At 38.0% G+C, this 15471-nt stretch overlaps 1 protein-coding gene across 2 annotated transcripts in view; it reads left to right on the top strand.

The window, feature by feature from the left end:
• SH3GL2 (SH3 domain containing GRB2 like 2, endophilin A1) overlaps nt 1-15471 on the top strand; it is a 260562-nt gene that overhangs the window by 50297 nt on the left and 194794 nt on the right. The window contains exon 1 of one of the 2 annotated variants that reach the window (XM_077148085.1): nt 10595-12810. The exons of the other annotated variant lie outside the window; for it this stretch is intronic. The gene's annotated coding sequence lies outside the window, so the exon portion shown is untranslated. Of the gene's footprint in view, nt 1-10594; nt 12811-15471 lie in introns of those variants that run through there. 2 annotated transcript variants of the gene reach the window in all.

Below are 15471 nucleotides of genomic sequence, written 5' to 3'. Positions count from 1 at the left end.
TAAATGTAAGCATTTAGTGCTATTAAATTCCCTCTCAGCACTGCTTTGCTGCATCCCGTAAATTTTCATATGCTGTGTACTTGTTTTCGTTTGTCTGAAGATATTTATTGATTTCCCTTGTGATTTCTTCTTGGATCCATTCATTGTTTGTATATTATTCAAGTTCGATGTTTTTGTGGATTTTCCAGTTCTCTGCCTGTAACGGATTTTCATCTTCATCCCAATAATATTCAGAAAAGATGAATTTCATTCTTACTAAATTCATTTATTATTATTTTTATGTTCAATAATTTGGGCATAAGGAAATGGTGTTTTAAATGACAGGCCCACAATGGAATGGGAGAGAAAATATGAATGTTTTGGTTTGTTAAAGCTGCCTGAATGCAGTATACCATAAATGGATTGGCTTTTGCAAAGGGGATTTAGTAGGTTACAAATTTACAGTTCTAAGGCCAGGAAAGTGTCTGAATTAAAGCATCAACAAGATGATACCTGGATACTGAAGAAAAGCCACTGGCATCTGGAATACCTCTGTCACCTGGGAAGGCACATGGCTTTCTCTGTTTTGCAGGTCCTCTCTTAGCTTCTCCATGGCGAACTATGGATTTAATCTCTGTGTTAGTTTACAGGTTAGTTTCTTAGTTTGTGATATACCAGAACTGGCATGGCTTTTTTTAAAAAGGGGCATTTAATAAGTTACAAGTTTATGATTCTATGCCTATAAAAATGTCCTAAGTATCCAGGGAAAGAGATATTAATTCAAGGAAGGCCAGAGGGTCTTGAACAGCTCTGTCAGCTGGAAAGCCATGTGGTTGTCATCTGCTGGTGCCTTGCTCCTAACTCTGTTGCTTTTAGTCTGTGGTCCTGTGGGAGTTCCTCACTTTGCTTCTCTGGGGCTGGCTTTCATCTCTTGGCTTCCCTTGGCTCTCTCCAGGTTCTGGCTTGCTTAACGTCTCATGGCGATGTCTGCTGGACTCCAAGCATCTCCAAACATCCTTATCTCTGTTTTCCTTGGGTCAGCATATGTATCAACTCTGCTCTGATGTTTCTATTGGCTCTGTTATTTCTGACTTGAAAATATTTTCCCTTTTAAAGGATTCCAGTAAACTAATCAGAACCTACCTGGAATGGGTGGAGTCACATGTCCATCTAATCAAAGGTCACACCCACAATTGGGCGTGTTACATCTCTGTGGATTTAACCTAATCAAGCTTCCAGCTACAGTGCTAAATCAGGATTAAAAGAAATGGCTGCTCGTACGAGATTGGATCAAGATTAAAACATGGCTTTTCTGGGGTACATAATACTTTCAAACCAGCATAATCTCTTCACTTCATTCAGTCCTTTCTGGGTTCTGGGTCCTTCAAGTTCTGTGGGTCCTTGCTTAGCATCTCCTGGGGCATTCTGTCTGTCTCTTAGCTCTCTGAACTCTCTGGCTCTTTTTATCAGCTGAGAATTCTGTCTATGTTTTGTGTCTTTTATTCCTCTTAGAGGACTCCAGTAAAAGGGTTAAGACCCACCTTGAATTGAGTGGGCCACATCTCCATGGAAACAGTCTAATCAAGAGGTCTCACTCAGCAGTAGTTCTGTTCCCACAAGATTGGATTGGAAGAACATGGCTTTTCTGTCTATATAGTGGTTTCAAACCAGCACAATGAGAAAGATTTAATAAGGAATTTAAATAGAGTTGATAATTGGATGTGGAGGGAGAGGGGTAAAGTTACGTCTTTAGAGGGAGAGGGGTAGCAACTTGATATTGGTGGTGGTATCCTCCAGTGGGTCGGAAAATAGTAGGAGAGAAAGAGGAGCATGGTTTTCGTGAGGAGTATTTATTTTTAGCTTTGAATTTGTTAAGTTGGAGGGCTCTGAAAGACAGAGATGCCAAAAATGTTATTTATTTCCAAAAGATTTGGAAGTTATTAGCTTTGAAACACACCAATATTTGCCAGAATTGCTGTGTTTTAAGATATTGGCAAAACTTCACTCAATTGGTTTGAAAGTAATAAGGCTACATGAACCCATCACTTACTTCCCTTGCTGTGGTTTTTATACATCAGACATGTAAATTATGATTATGTTACTTTAATTCATTTTAATGATTAGAAACAACTTTATAATGTGGTTATACAATTATTTGCATAATCAATAATCTCTGAATGCTCAAGTTGTTACTATTTTTCTTTATTATAATTAATTTTCCACTGAATGTCTTTATGTATAAAACATTTTCTACATTCGGAACTATTTCCTTGAAGGTAGATTAGAACTAGAAGTACTAGATTTAAATACACCTTACAAAATTGTTTTCTAAAGTGGTGGAACTAATTTATGTCTACTGAGTATTTGTAAAATTTACCTCTTAATCATCCCGTGAGTTGAATGTCATCCTGATGATCTTTGTGTTACCGAATTCATTTCCTATTTGTAACATATCCTATGATCAAAATCATGATGCCTTTATATGGAGGCTTTATATATGATGCCTTTATATAATATGTCTTTATTTCATTTTGTTCAATGGCTCATTCACCCATATTTCCAAGGAGCTTTACAAATTTCATAGGATGAAAAAGGGAGATCATGATCATAAGCAGTATATGGAGATAATCTTTAAGACTATTAAAATACCCTGCTTCTCATCAGAGTAAGTGCTAGGTATAACATCCACTGATGATTCTTACCAGAATCACTCTTTACTGTGATGGATAAAAATTTATGATTTTCGAACTTGGGATTCCTTCTGTATTTATCAGTTGGCCTTTGCTGTTCTAATGTGAGCAAGTGCTCTCCCTTCATTCCCATTTATTTATTTTTTATATGGACTCATATCTCAAATTCCTATTTTCCTGTAATGTATAATTCATTATTGAACTCATTTATTTTGTGTTCATATTGTCCCAGAATTGGCTAGTGGGAATCCCTTCAAGTTGGTTCTGACTTCCATGTGGCAGGCCTGCATCATCTTATTGTAAATACCTTTTTTACCTTTTGGTATCCAGGCTTATTTTGTATGTACTCTGCCTCACTGCTGGAACAGCTATTTTTTTTTGAGGCTCTCAGGTTTGTTTAGTGAGGAAAGAGCATAGCACTCAGCATTCATCTTTTCAGTGATCCTCTCTGTCAGTTCCCTGATTGATGAATTTTGAACCAAAGAGAAATCTTGAAATACTAAGGAAGGTCGCATTTTATTTGCTATGGGTAAATGAAGACTATATATTCAGAGTAAGTATGAGATTAAGATTGTTCTTATATGTGATATGTTTGCGAGTCTTGGCTGGAGTTGACTGGCTTGAGTTTAATGAGTATGGACATTTGGCATTCTCTCATGCTTGCATGTTTTAATTAGAGAAGTTGTAGTTGACAGAAAAACCATGCAGAAAGCAGAGTTCCCATATACCCCTCACACATGATTTTTCCTATCATAAACACTTTGCATTTGCTACAATTGATGAAACAATATTATTAGAATTATACTATTTAACTATAGTCCATAGTTTATATTATAGTTCACTTTTTTACAGTTCTATGGATTTTAAAAGTTTTATTCTAATAACATAAATAATCCAACATTTCATCCTTTTGCACATTTAAACATATAGTTCAGTGATGTTAATTACATTTACAATGTTTTGCTACCATCACCACCATCCATTACAAAAACCTTTCCATCACTCCAAACAGAAATGCTGTACCAATTAAACATTAACTCCTTGTTCTAGTTTTCTAGCTGCTGAAATGCGATATATGAGAAATGGAATGGCTTGTAAAAAGGGAAATGTATTAAGTTGCAAGTTTACAGTTCTAAGGCTGTGAAAATGTCCAGATTAATTCAAGATTCTAGAAATGTCCAAATTAAGGTACCAACAAGAGGTTACCTTCACTCAAGAAAGGCTGATGAAGTTCAGGGTTTCTTTCTCAACTGGAAGGTACATGGTGAACATGGCAACATCTGCTAGCTTCCTCTCTAGGCTTCTTGTTTCCTGAAGCTCTGGCAGGGGTATTTTCCTTCTCCTTGTCTCCAGATGTCTCTGCCTGCGTGAGCCCTGCAGCTCTGTCTTTTTCCAGAATGTTTCCTCTTTTAAAGGATTCCAATAAACTAATCAAGACCCACCTGGAATGGGTGGAGTCACATCTCCCTTTATTCATAGCTCTGTGGAGATAACCTAATCAAGTTTTTGACCTATGTTGCTGAATAGGGATTAAAAGAAATGGCTACTTCTGCAAGATGGATCAGAATTAAAACATGGCTTTTCTAGGGTGCATGCTTCTTTCAAACCAGCATACTCCTCATTCCCTACTGTTTTAATTTGCTAGCTGCCAGAATGCAATATACCAGAAACAGAATGGCTTTTAAAAAGAGGCATTTAATCAGTTGCTGGTTTGCAGTTCTCAGGTCTTGGAAATGACCCAATTAAAGCAAGTCTATAGAAATGTCCAATCTAAGGCATCCAGAGAAAGATACCTTGGTTCAAGAAGGCCAGTGAAGTTCAGGGTTTCTTTCTCAAGTGGAAGGGCACATGGCAAACAACATCACAGTTTCTCTCTCATCTGGAAAGGCACACGGTGAATACGATCAGGGATCCTCTCTTATCTGGAAGGGCACATGGTGAACATGGCATCATGTGCTAGCTTCTTCTCTGGGCTTCCTGTTTCATGAAGCTCCCCAGGAGGCATTTACCTTCTTCATCTCCAAAGGTTGCTGGCTGGTAGACTCTGCTTCGTGGTGCTACAGCATTCTCTGCTCTCTCCGAATCTCTTTCATTCTCCGAAATGTTTCCTCTTTCATAGGACTCCAGAAACTTATCAAGACCCACCCACATGGGTGGAGATATGTCATCACTTAATCCATCTTAACAACCACTCTTGACTAAATCACATCATCCAGGGAGATGATCTGATTACAGTTTCAAACATACAATATTGGATAGGGATTATTCTACCTTTATGAAATGGGATTTTGATTAAAACATGGCTCTTCTGGGGGGCATACATCCTTTTAAATCAGCATACTTACCCTCACACCAGGCCCTGGCAACCTGTTTTCAGTTTTTTATTGTATGAATTTGCTTATTCTAATTATTTTATATCAGTGAGATCATAGAATAATTGTTCTTTTGTGTCTGGCTTATTTCACTAAACGTGATGTCTTCAGGACTTATCCATGATGTCACATGTATCAGAATATACTTTGTTGCATGTATTCCTGTTTAGTGCTGCATAACATTCCACTGTGTATGCATATATAACATTTTGTTTATCCACTCATCTGTTGATGGTCACTTGAGTTTCTTCTGTCTTTTGGCAATTGTGAGTAATGCCACTAGGAAATGAACATCAGTGTGCAAATGTCTGTTTGAGTCCTTGCTTTTATTTCTTTTGGGTATATATCTAGAAGGGGAATTGTCAGGTCATATGGTCATTCTATCCTTAACTTTGTGAAGAATGCTAAACTATTTTCCATAGAGGTTGTACCAGTTTACATTCTCACCAACAATGAACAAGTGTTCCCATTTCTCCCTGTCCTCTCCAGCACTTATTTTCTGGGTTTTTGTTGTTGTTGTAGTCGTTTTTTAGTAGTAGCCACTGTAGTGGCTATGAAGTGATATCTTATTGTGATATTGGTTTGCATTTCCCTAATGGCTTATCATATTGAGCATCTTTTCATATACTTATTGGAAAATTGTATATCTGCTTTGGAAAAATACCCATTCAAGACTTAGGCCATTTTATTGGAGTTGTCTTTTTGTTGTTGAGTTGTAGGATTATGTATTCTGGATAGTAAAACCTTATTGGATATGTAGGTTTCAGGTATTTCTTTTTCCTTTTCTGTAGGCTATAAAATCTTTTGCGTAAAAGTTTTGAATTTTGATGAAGTTCCAGTATCTTTTTTTTTTCTTTTTAGGTTGCTTGTGCTAACAAAGTCTAAGAAACCATAGTCTAACACAAGGTCCTCAAGATACGTCCTTATGTTTTCTTCTAGGAGTTTTATAGTTGATTTCTTATGTTTAGGTCTTTGATTCATTTTGAATTAATTTTTTTTAAACACAGCATGGTATTGGCACAAGGATAGACATTTAGACCAATGGAATCAAATTCAGAGTTCAGAAATAGACCTTCACATTTATGGCCAATTGGTTGTTTTTTTTTTTTTAATTTTATTGTGAAATATATTTACAAAAAAGCAATAAATTTCAAAGTGTATTTTAACAAATAGTTTTATAGCAAATTTGAAAGATTATAATCCCACCATTTCAGCTGTTTCCTTCTAGCTGCTCTAAGATACTGGAGACTTAAATAAAATATCAGTATAATGATTCAGTAGTCATACACATTTGTTAAACCTATGTTCTCTGTTCTCTGATACAACTCCTTCTCCTTTGATCCTTCTCCCACTCTTTAGGAATATTTGGGAAATGGCCATTCTAACTTTTTCATGTTGAAAAGGGGTAGGGGGATTCAACAGGTGGATGGTCTTGGAGACACTGGTAACTCTGGGCTTCAGGGCTTATCTGGTCTAGAAACCATCTGGAGGTTACGGGTTTCTAAAAAGTAAACTTAGTTAGTGAGTGAAACTTTTATTGAGTCTCAAGAGTCCTGGGTATTCTTTAGGGTTAACAGGAATCTGTTTGTTGGGGCTTGGCATTCCATGGGAATTTGCAGTATCTAGCTGAAGCTTACGTAAGAGTAACCTCCAGAATAGTCTTGACTCTATTTGAAATCTCTTAGCCAGTGATACCTTACTTTGTTACATTTCTTTTTCTCTTCATTTTGAATTAAATTTTGAATTTGGTATGAGGTAAATATTCACTTTCAATTCTTTTGCCCATGGATATCCAATTTTCCCAGCAACGTTTGTTGAAGAGATTATGCTCTTGCACCTGAGTGGACTTGGCACCCTTGTCAAAATTCAATAGGCCATATATGTGGAGTTTATTTCTGAATTCTTAATTCAATTCCATCAATCCTTATGTTCTTTTATGAGTACCATGCTGTTTGACCACTGTAGCTTTGTAATAAATTTTGGAATCAGGAAGTGTGTGGGTCCTTTAGCTTCATTCTTTCTCAGTTTGGTTTTAGCTACTCAGGTCCATATACCCTTCCATATGAATTTGAGGATTGGCTTTTCCATTTCTGCCTAGAAGGCTGTGGGAATTTTTATTGGGATTGCATTGAATCTACAGGTCACGTTGAATAGAATTGAGATCGGAGCAAAATTTAATAGTCCAGTCTATGCACATGGAAAATCCTTCTGTTTATTTAGGTCTTCTAAAATTTCTTTTAGCAGTGTTTTGTATTATCTTTGTGTAAGTCATTTACCTGCAAGGTTAAATTTATTCATAGGTATTTGATTGTTTTAGCTACTATTGTAAATGAAATTGTTTTCTTGCTTTTCTCTTCAGATTGTTTGTTACTAGTGTGTGGCAGCACTACTGCTGTTTGCATTTTGATCTTGTATCCTGCAGCTTTGCTGAATTCATTTATTAGCTCTAGTAGATTTGTACTGGATTTTTCAGGATTTTATATCTATAAGATCATGTTATCTGCAAATAGTGAAAGTTTTACATCTTCCTTTCCAATTTGGTTGCCTTTAATTTCTTTTTCTTGCGTATTTGCTCTGGCTAGAATTTATAGTAAAATGTTGAATAACATTGGAACCAACTTGTAACGAATAAATCAGGATTTAAGGGATTATTTTGATTACTGAATCATTCATTATATAGATATTCCTTTTTGCTTTCTCTGGTATATTGGTGTAGACAGACAGAAATACCTGAAAGCTCTAAATTGTAATCCAATTGCCTTGATCTCTGATAATGATTGTATTTAATCTTCTACCTCTATGATGGCAAAAACCTTGTGACTAACCTTCATTTGTACCCAGTTATCCAGTTTTTCATCCTTATTGTAATAAATACAGCCCCCAGTGTTTATTAATGAGGGGTCTTAGGTCAGCCCAGAACTAACCTGAAAATAACCCACCCCAAGTCCAAAGTTATCTTGATAACCAAGAGTGGATCTGACCAAATTGGTCCACCTGACAATACACAGTAGCTTAAACTTCAACCTGCAAGTCACCTGTACCTCATTATACTACTCTGCCATTTTCTTACCTGTGACTAAATATGTAATCAGTCTACGCATGCTCAATAATTAGATCATCTCTGATTACATCATATGGGGCCCCTGTGCTGATTATCCTAAACCCTGCCCATCTTTTTCTCTAATTAAACTATCAGCATTACTGCAGTTTGGAAACACAGATTTTGGGCCAATAAGGCCATCTGATCTCCTACTGTGTGCCTAATAAACTCTTTCTCTCTTTGAAACCCTGGTGTCTCAGAAATTAGTTGTTGAGTGTGTTGGGCAAAAGAATACATAGCCTTTGTCTGGTAACACAGTGGGCATCCTTGTCTTGTTCGTAATCTTAGAGGAAGAGCTTTCATTCTTTCATCATTGAGTATCATGTTAGCTGTGGGTTTTTCGTATATGCCCATGAATAAACTTCATGTTAAGGAAGTTTTCTTCTCTTTCTGGTTTTCTAAGTGATTTTATCAAGAAGGGGTACTGGATTTTGTCGTATGCCTTTTTTTTTTTTTTTGCGTCAGTTGAGATGACTATGCATTATCCCTTTATTCTGTTATTGTGGTGCATCATATTACTGGGTTTTCTTATGTAAGGCTACCCGTGCATACCTTGGATAAAGCCATGGAGGATCATGGTACATAATCCTTTAATGTGCTGTTGGATTTGATTTGCTAGAGTTTTCTTGAGGACTTTTGCATCTATACTCATATAACAAATTGGTCTGCAATTTTCTTTTCTTGTAGTATCTTTATCTGCCTTTGGTATTAGGTTGATATTGTCCTTGTAGAGAAGTTAGGAAGTGTTCTTTCCCTTTGAGTTTTTTGAAAGAGTTTGAGCAGAACTGGTGTTACTTTTTCTTGAAATGTTTGGTAAAATTCTCCTTTAAGATATCTTGTCCTGGGCTTTTTTGGTTGGGAGGTTTTGAATTACTGATTCAACTCTTTACCTGTTATTGTTCTGTTGAGATGTTTTATTTCTTCTTGAGTCACTGTAGGTAGTTTATATGTTTCTAGGAATTTTTCCATTTCATCTAGTTTATCTGATTTATTGTTCCTAATATCCTCTATGCATCTGAGTATGCCATAGCAGCTACTCTGCTCCCTCCAGATTTGGGGACCCATGATGAGAGGTCAGGCTGACTCCACTCTGTGCCTGGAGGGTGTGAGGAAGGAGGGAGCCAGAAGCTATTCCTACTGTTTTTAAAGCAGTGTTTTCTTGATTTGGCCTTCATCCAGTTTTTGCTACCCTTTAGTTGTTTTCCAGAGTTTTGAGAAAGATGGCTCTGCCAGATTTTGCTAGCTGTTCAAAGATTCTGTTGGGGAATGTCACCCTCAAGCGTCTCATACTGCCATCTTGATCAGTCATAACCTGAAGCTTGTATTTTTAGTGTCCTGTTATCTCACCAAACTCTGCAAGCTTTTCTTTCGTACTGGATTTCCATGTGTGAGTGAATAGTAGGAGGTGAGAAAGAGTACGTCCTGCCTCTCACCACAGAAGCAGCCTGTGGATGCCATTTAGTCCACTTTTGTTGATTGGATCCTGGTCTGGGAGCCCCCCCACCCCCACTCCCATGTACTCTTGTGTGGAATGGGCACTATCAGTATTGCAGGGCTATGGCAATGTGTTTGTGTGTTTGTTTGTTTTGCTATTAACCCATCTCCCATAACACCTCTTCCTCCTGGTGGTTTCTGACATTTTCTTACCAGTTTTGAAACTATTTAAAAAGTGTTTCTAAATTTTTTGTCTAATATGATTCTCTCAACAACAGCCTTATGTAGTAATCAAGGGAGAGATTAACTCCATTTTATAGGCAAGGAAACTAAAGTTAAGAAAGTATCTTTTCAAGAGGAAATAGCAACTAGGAGTTTTCTGTGTCTTAATTTGGTGGTGCTTCACCTTGTTTTTTGTACATGAAGACTGAAGTTAAGTGTACTCTTTAGAAGTGGTTTAGGTCTGGTTAGAGGAGGGGAATATTTCTTCCTTTTTAATCAGCTTCCTACCTGGGCTTCACCTATCCAGGATACAGTTTTTCAGTGTGAAAGAGAGGCTAGGTAACTTTGCTTCCTCTTGTGGAATACCTCCAAGGAGTATGCCCCCCCCCCCCCCCCCACCGGTTACCCCAGGGCATTCAGAGACATCTGTCTCATTGCTTTGAGGCTGATGAAGCAGAGCACAAAAGCTGTTCTTTTTCCTTTGTCCTTTATTTTGGGCCTCGCTTATCTGAACTGATAGGTTGTCTTGTGGGAGAGGGAGAGCTTTTCTCTTATTTCCATGGTTATAGTTCACAGAGGGAGGCTCTGGCTATGGAACAGAGCAGATGGAGCCTGTGGGAGCCCATGTTTGTGTGCCTCTGTAGGTATGGATCTGGGATGAGTTCTGACCTCTATATGGCACCTGTTCCTTTTGATACCTCCATATGTCAAGGGAATCTCAGTCCATGAGCATTTTCAGATTGCTGTGGCCTGAGGCCAGACTTGGGAATGGCAGAGTGTTGCTGAGGGGGCACATTGTGAGGATCAGTTGAAGGGGTGGTCTGAGGTGGGAGGAGCCCACAGTTACTCCTTCAAAAAGCCTTGCTGGGCCCTCAGGCGTGGCTTCTGCAAGCCTTAGTTGGGCTGTTTTCTCATGTCTCTCATATTTCCTCCTCCAGTTTTGTTTTTGTTATTTTGTTAAAAGCTTTATGCTTATGGGTTTTTAGAAAAGCAGTGATGATGATCCTTTTTGTTTGTTTATTATACAGAGGAAAACCATGGTAATCTAGTGCAATTACTTCAAGACATATGCCGGCTAACCTTTATCAAGAAATTGAAGGCTAAGTCAGGAGTTCATAGGGAGTCTGTTGATCCCTGAAATTAAATGCAAAATGTTACATGTGTTTGCTTAAATGTATTTTTCTGAGGAGAGACTTCCATAGCATTCAGCAGATTCTCATAGGATTTGATGGCCATCCCCTAAAGTGCGGTCTCCAGTACATTTTCCCCATCTTAGTTTGAGGACTGGCTTTGCTTACTGTACACCCTGATGGATTTCTGGGCCATTCCATTTGTCATAGAGTCAAGGAAGAGCAGGCCTTGAAAATGGCTTGTTAGTACAAAATTTGTGGATGGCCTTCCCTCCTGTCCCATCTCCAGCCTGGTTCCCTGAGCTGGAGTAGGAGTCAGGATGATCGTTTCTTCAACTTTGACATTGTGTCTATCCCTGGAATACATGCTGTGTGTCCCTTATGTCACGTAATATTACAATTGTCCTGTAAGGTAGGTGGTAAAGATTAAATGACATTTTAAACTGTTAAACAAAAGAATTGGGACTACCACTTATATCTGTCAGATTCAGAAGCCAGTGCTCTTTCATTATACTAAAAAAACAGTAACACCAACTGTCAGTCTTCTTCGTACCCACGAAGAGGACATCCCCTTGCCTCATCCCTCTTGTTCATCCTGCAGCACCATAAGTTGTTCCAAAGCCTAGCTGGTACCTGGGGGCTGCCTTCTGCTCATCTTTCCATGGGAAGCAGGGACTAACATTCTTTTAGGGGGATAAAGGAGAGCTCTCAGAAGGTGCTCAGTCCCAGCCAAGAGCTCTTCTGGAAGTGAAGGCCAGAATCTGTGGCCTCCTTGTCTGCAGGGTCTTAGCTGGAGAAACAAAAGTAACAGACACAAAGGTTGGCAGGCAAAGCCCATCTGTTAGCTGAATTAAAGTTAGAAATAATAATTAAAGTAATCATAGTTGCAAGGTGCTTTTAATATAGTCACATTAGCATGAAAAGTCTAAACATGAAGCTTGGGGATTTTAATTCTGAAATACAATTTGTATGTAATGCCATGAATAACATCAATTAAAAACATTAATTCCTGTGGCTGTGCTCCGATGACATTTTGAGAAGGTATTTATTATTCTCTCTTACCCCTCCATCCATCTGTGATAACTGTGTGAATAAGGGATAAAAAAACATGTAAACCTCTTGCGATAGAGGTTCCAGATGACACTAGCTGAAGACACCTGTTTCCAGGGTGACCCTGTGGTTATTCTCTGCATGAACAAATTGGAATTGTTTATTTTTACTGCTGTAGTGGCTCAGTTAATACAATAGTGGTCTGGAAAGATTGGCTTTAGCCTCTTTGGATTTACCTCTTCGTACCTCAAGTTTCTTACTTTTTCTTAGCCATTTGCACAAACAAGGTGGTTGTGAAGATGAGTGCACAAGAACTTTTAGACCATCAGTTCTCGTGAGTCAAAGGAGTGATGTCCCTTTGAGGTAATATTTTTGCAGCATAAAGAAAAGACATGATTGTGTGACCATGGGAAAGTTACTTAACTTCCCTGGGGTCTGTTTCCCCTCTGGGACACTATTGTATCATTCAAAATAATGGATTGTATTTTAAGTGAACCAAAATGGATCAAGTATCTAGCATTGTTACCAGCACGTGGGCATTCATGAAGTATGTAACTCCTTTCCCTTCAAACCAAGTTACCTCCCTAAATGCCCTCAGCCAAACAGAAACTTTTGATTGGCTACAAGGAGAGGAGGAACATGAATCTATTTCTCAAACTCAGTGTCAAGTTTCAAAATCCTTCTCTAGTTCTAGGGATGACCACATAAATTTACTTTGCATTTGCGTGCATTTGTCTGTGTATGTAAGTATATGTAAAGCCTGGTCCCACCTAATGAGATGCAACTGGCCTTGATGACTTGCAGTCTTTTGAATCTGATTTGAAGATCTCAAGGTGAGAAAATGATAGAGTAACAACATGTTTGAAGCAGAAAGCTCAGCAACTGTCTTAAAGGCTTGTTTTTTTTTGATGCTGTTCTTTTTTTCCTTTTTTAATGGATTGCTTTAATTTTGAGAAGTTCTGAGTAGATGTTGTTCAACTACACAGAGAGTGCATATTGGGCACTAATTTTTAAAGGGTTGAAATCCTTCCAGTTGCCCTTCTGTGTGTTTTCAGTATGGAACAAAGCTTGGTATAGGTGGCCAGCTATAAATTGATCTAGAATCCAATTTCATTACAGAAGCATAAGGAATTTTAGAAGTAACGCTCACCCTAGCACAGCATAGGGCGATATGTAATGCCAGTTGTTTATTAAAAAATTCATATGTTAATTAATTTCTAGGAAATTAAGTTTTCTTTTTCATCCTAATGCCTTCTGTCCATCAAACTGTATAAAACCTCATAAAAGTTCAGGATGTGGCCTTTGCTGAGGACTTATGGACAAATTGAGATGTTGACATCTAGAGTACAAGAAATGTGTTTGGACAGGAAGGAGCACTGGGCTAGAAGACAGGGGACCCGGGTTGCAACCCCTATTCTGCTTTTTATGAAGTGTGTGATCTTCGTTTAGTTACAAGGTGCTTCTGCTTTCAGATTGTGCAGTTATTAAATAAAGGGGTTATATGATTGCCAAGATTCCATCATGTTTTAATTCTAATAAATTATTATTACAGCATCATGATAGAAATGAGATAGTGTTTGTAATGTTCTCTCTTAAAGTCATGATATCCATTAGAGCCATGTAGTTTTGGTGGCTCTGAAGGCTGGTTGGGGAGAAATGAAATTTAAAGGATCAAGATACTGATTTTGGGGAGTCCAGTACTATATCTGTGTTCAGTGAATCCCCTCATTATATATTCAAAGAGTATATTCTTTTTCATTTATCCAAGTTTTACTTTCTATTGATGATCCAATGTAAAATCTATCTTCCGCCTACACCTGTGACCAAGTGTCCCAATCCGGTGTAGTCCTGTAGCTGTCCATGACACTGATTTGGACTTTCAGGTGCTTCCATAAATACTTATTTCTGCATATACTCTAAATTTTCCTCAAGCACTGTTTAAAGTGCTCCCAGGACACCTATGATAGAACCACCTGGAGGTGCTTGATGAAAGTACAGATTTCTTGTTCACACCCTGTTCTTACCGGAGCTGCTCTTTGGGGTAAAATACAGAAATCCTCATGTTTAGAAAGCTCCCCAAGTGTGCAGGCTTGAAAAGATTTATGTATCCTAGTAAAGCCATTTTTAATCCTAATCAGTCTTGTGGAGGGAACTGTTTTTTTTTATTCCCTATTCATTTGTAGGTTGGAAACTCGATTAGATTATCTTCACAGAGTTGTGACTCACCTGTTCCGAGTGGGTGTTGATTAGTTTGCTGGAATCCTTTAAAAGAGGAAACATTTTAGAGAAAGCCCCTTTTAGAGAACCATGAGAGTCCACACAGGCAGAGGCCTTTGGAGATGAAGAAGGAAAACACCCCTGGGGGAGCTTCATGAGGCCTGGAGAGAAATCTAGTCAACATTGCCATGTTCGCTATGTGCCTTTCCAGCTGATAGAGAAACCCTGAACTTCATTGGCCTTTCTTGAGTGAAGATCAATTCTTGTTGGTGCCTTAATTTGGACATTTTTATAGGCTTGATTTAATTGGGACATTTTCTCGGCCTTGGACTCTGAACTAGGAACTTAGTAAATTCCCCTTTTTAAAAGCCATACCTTTTCTGGTATGTTGCATTCTGCCAGCAGGCAGACTAGAATACCAAGTGACTCTCAGATTTAAACCTGCCTCAGAATCAGTCTTCGGGAACTGAGGCACTGCCTCTGTTCATGTTCTTTAGCGTCTAACACATATCTGCGCTCAGTAAATGCTTTCTGAGCAAGCAAATCAGTTCATGAATGGATAGTCTTGTGGTAGATAAGTGGAAGGTTATAAAATATATTTACTAGCCCATTTATAACTGAAGGCTCTGAAATATTTATTGAATGAATGAATGGTGGTAACTAGGTGATGAAGGTCATTTTTTTCAGTCGTAGATTTCTAACGTATTACTTTTCTTTTCACAAGTCTTCCAAACACAGAATATGTCTTTAAATATTAGAGGAGTAAGTGAGTATATATTGAGTATTTTGTGTGCTGCTTTGGTTGTGCACAAGTATCTTTTACATCTTGTATTCACAAATGCACTATTTCACTTCCATTGTAAGAAGCTTGAAGGTGAGCCTGTACACAGGGTTTGTGTTAAGAATACGGTCAAGTGAACTGGTTGGGAAAGATAGAAAGTGGTGGGTGGGTAAAAAGTAAAAGGCTTAGGCGCTGGCTCCTTGCTCTTTCTCATTGTTTAAAGAGCTTTTTATGATGGTTACATAATACCAGTGGAGCAAGGAGACTAGGAAAGGGCAAAGATTCACTGATTAAAGAATTACTTATAATTAGCAGTTATGCTGTAATGCAAATATTTCATTGGTGTATTGTGTAATAATGATGTAGTTTTAGGGGCTTCTAATCTGTTCAGCAGATATGGAGTGTGTTAGTTTCCTAGCTGCTGCAATACAACATACCAGAACTGGAAGGGCTTTTCAAAAGGGGAATTTAATAAGTTACAAGTTTACAGTTCTAA

This window comes from Tamandua tetradactyla, chromosome 2 (genome assembly GCF_023851605.1).
Source record: "Tamandua tetradactyla isolate mTamTet1 chromosome 2, mTamTet1.pri, whole genome shotgun sequence".
NCBI classification, from domain to species: domain Eukaryota; kingdom Metazoa; phylum Chordata; class Mammalia; order Pilosa; family Myrmecophagidae; genus Tamandua; species Tamandua tetradactyla.
Note: the sequence above shows the minus strand (reverse complement) of the source record. Positions and strands in the feature narration are given on the sequence as shown.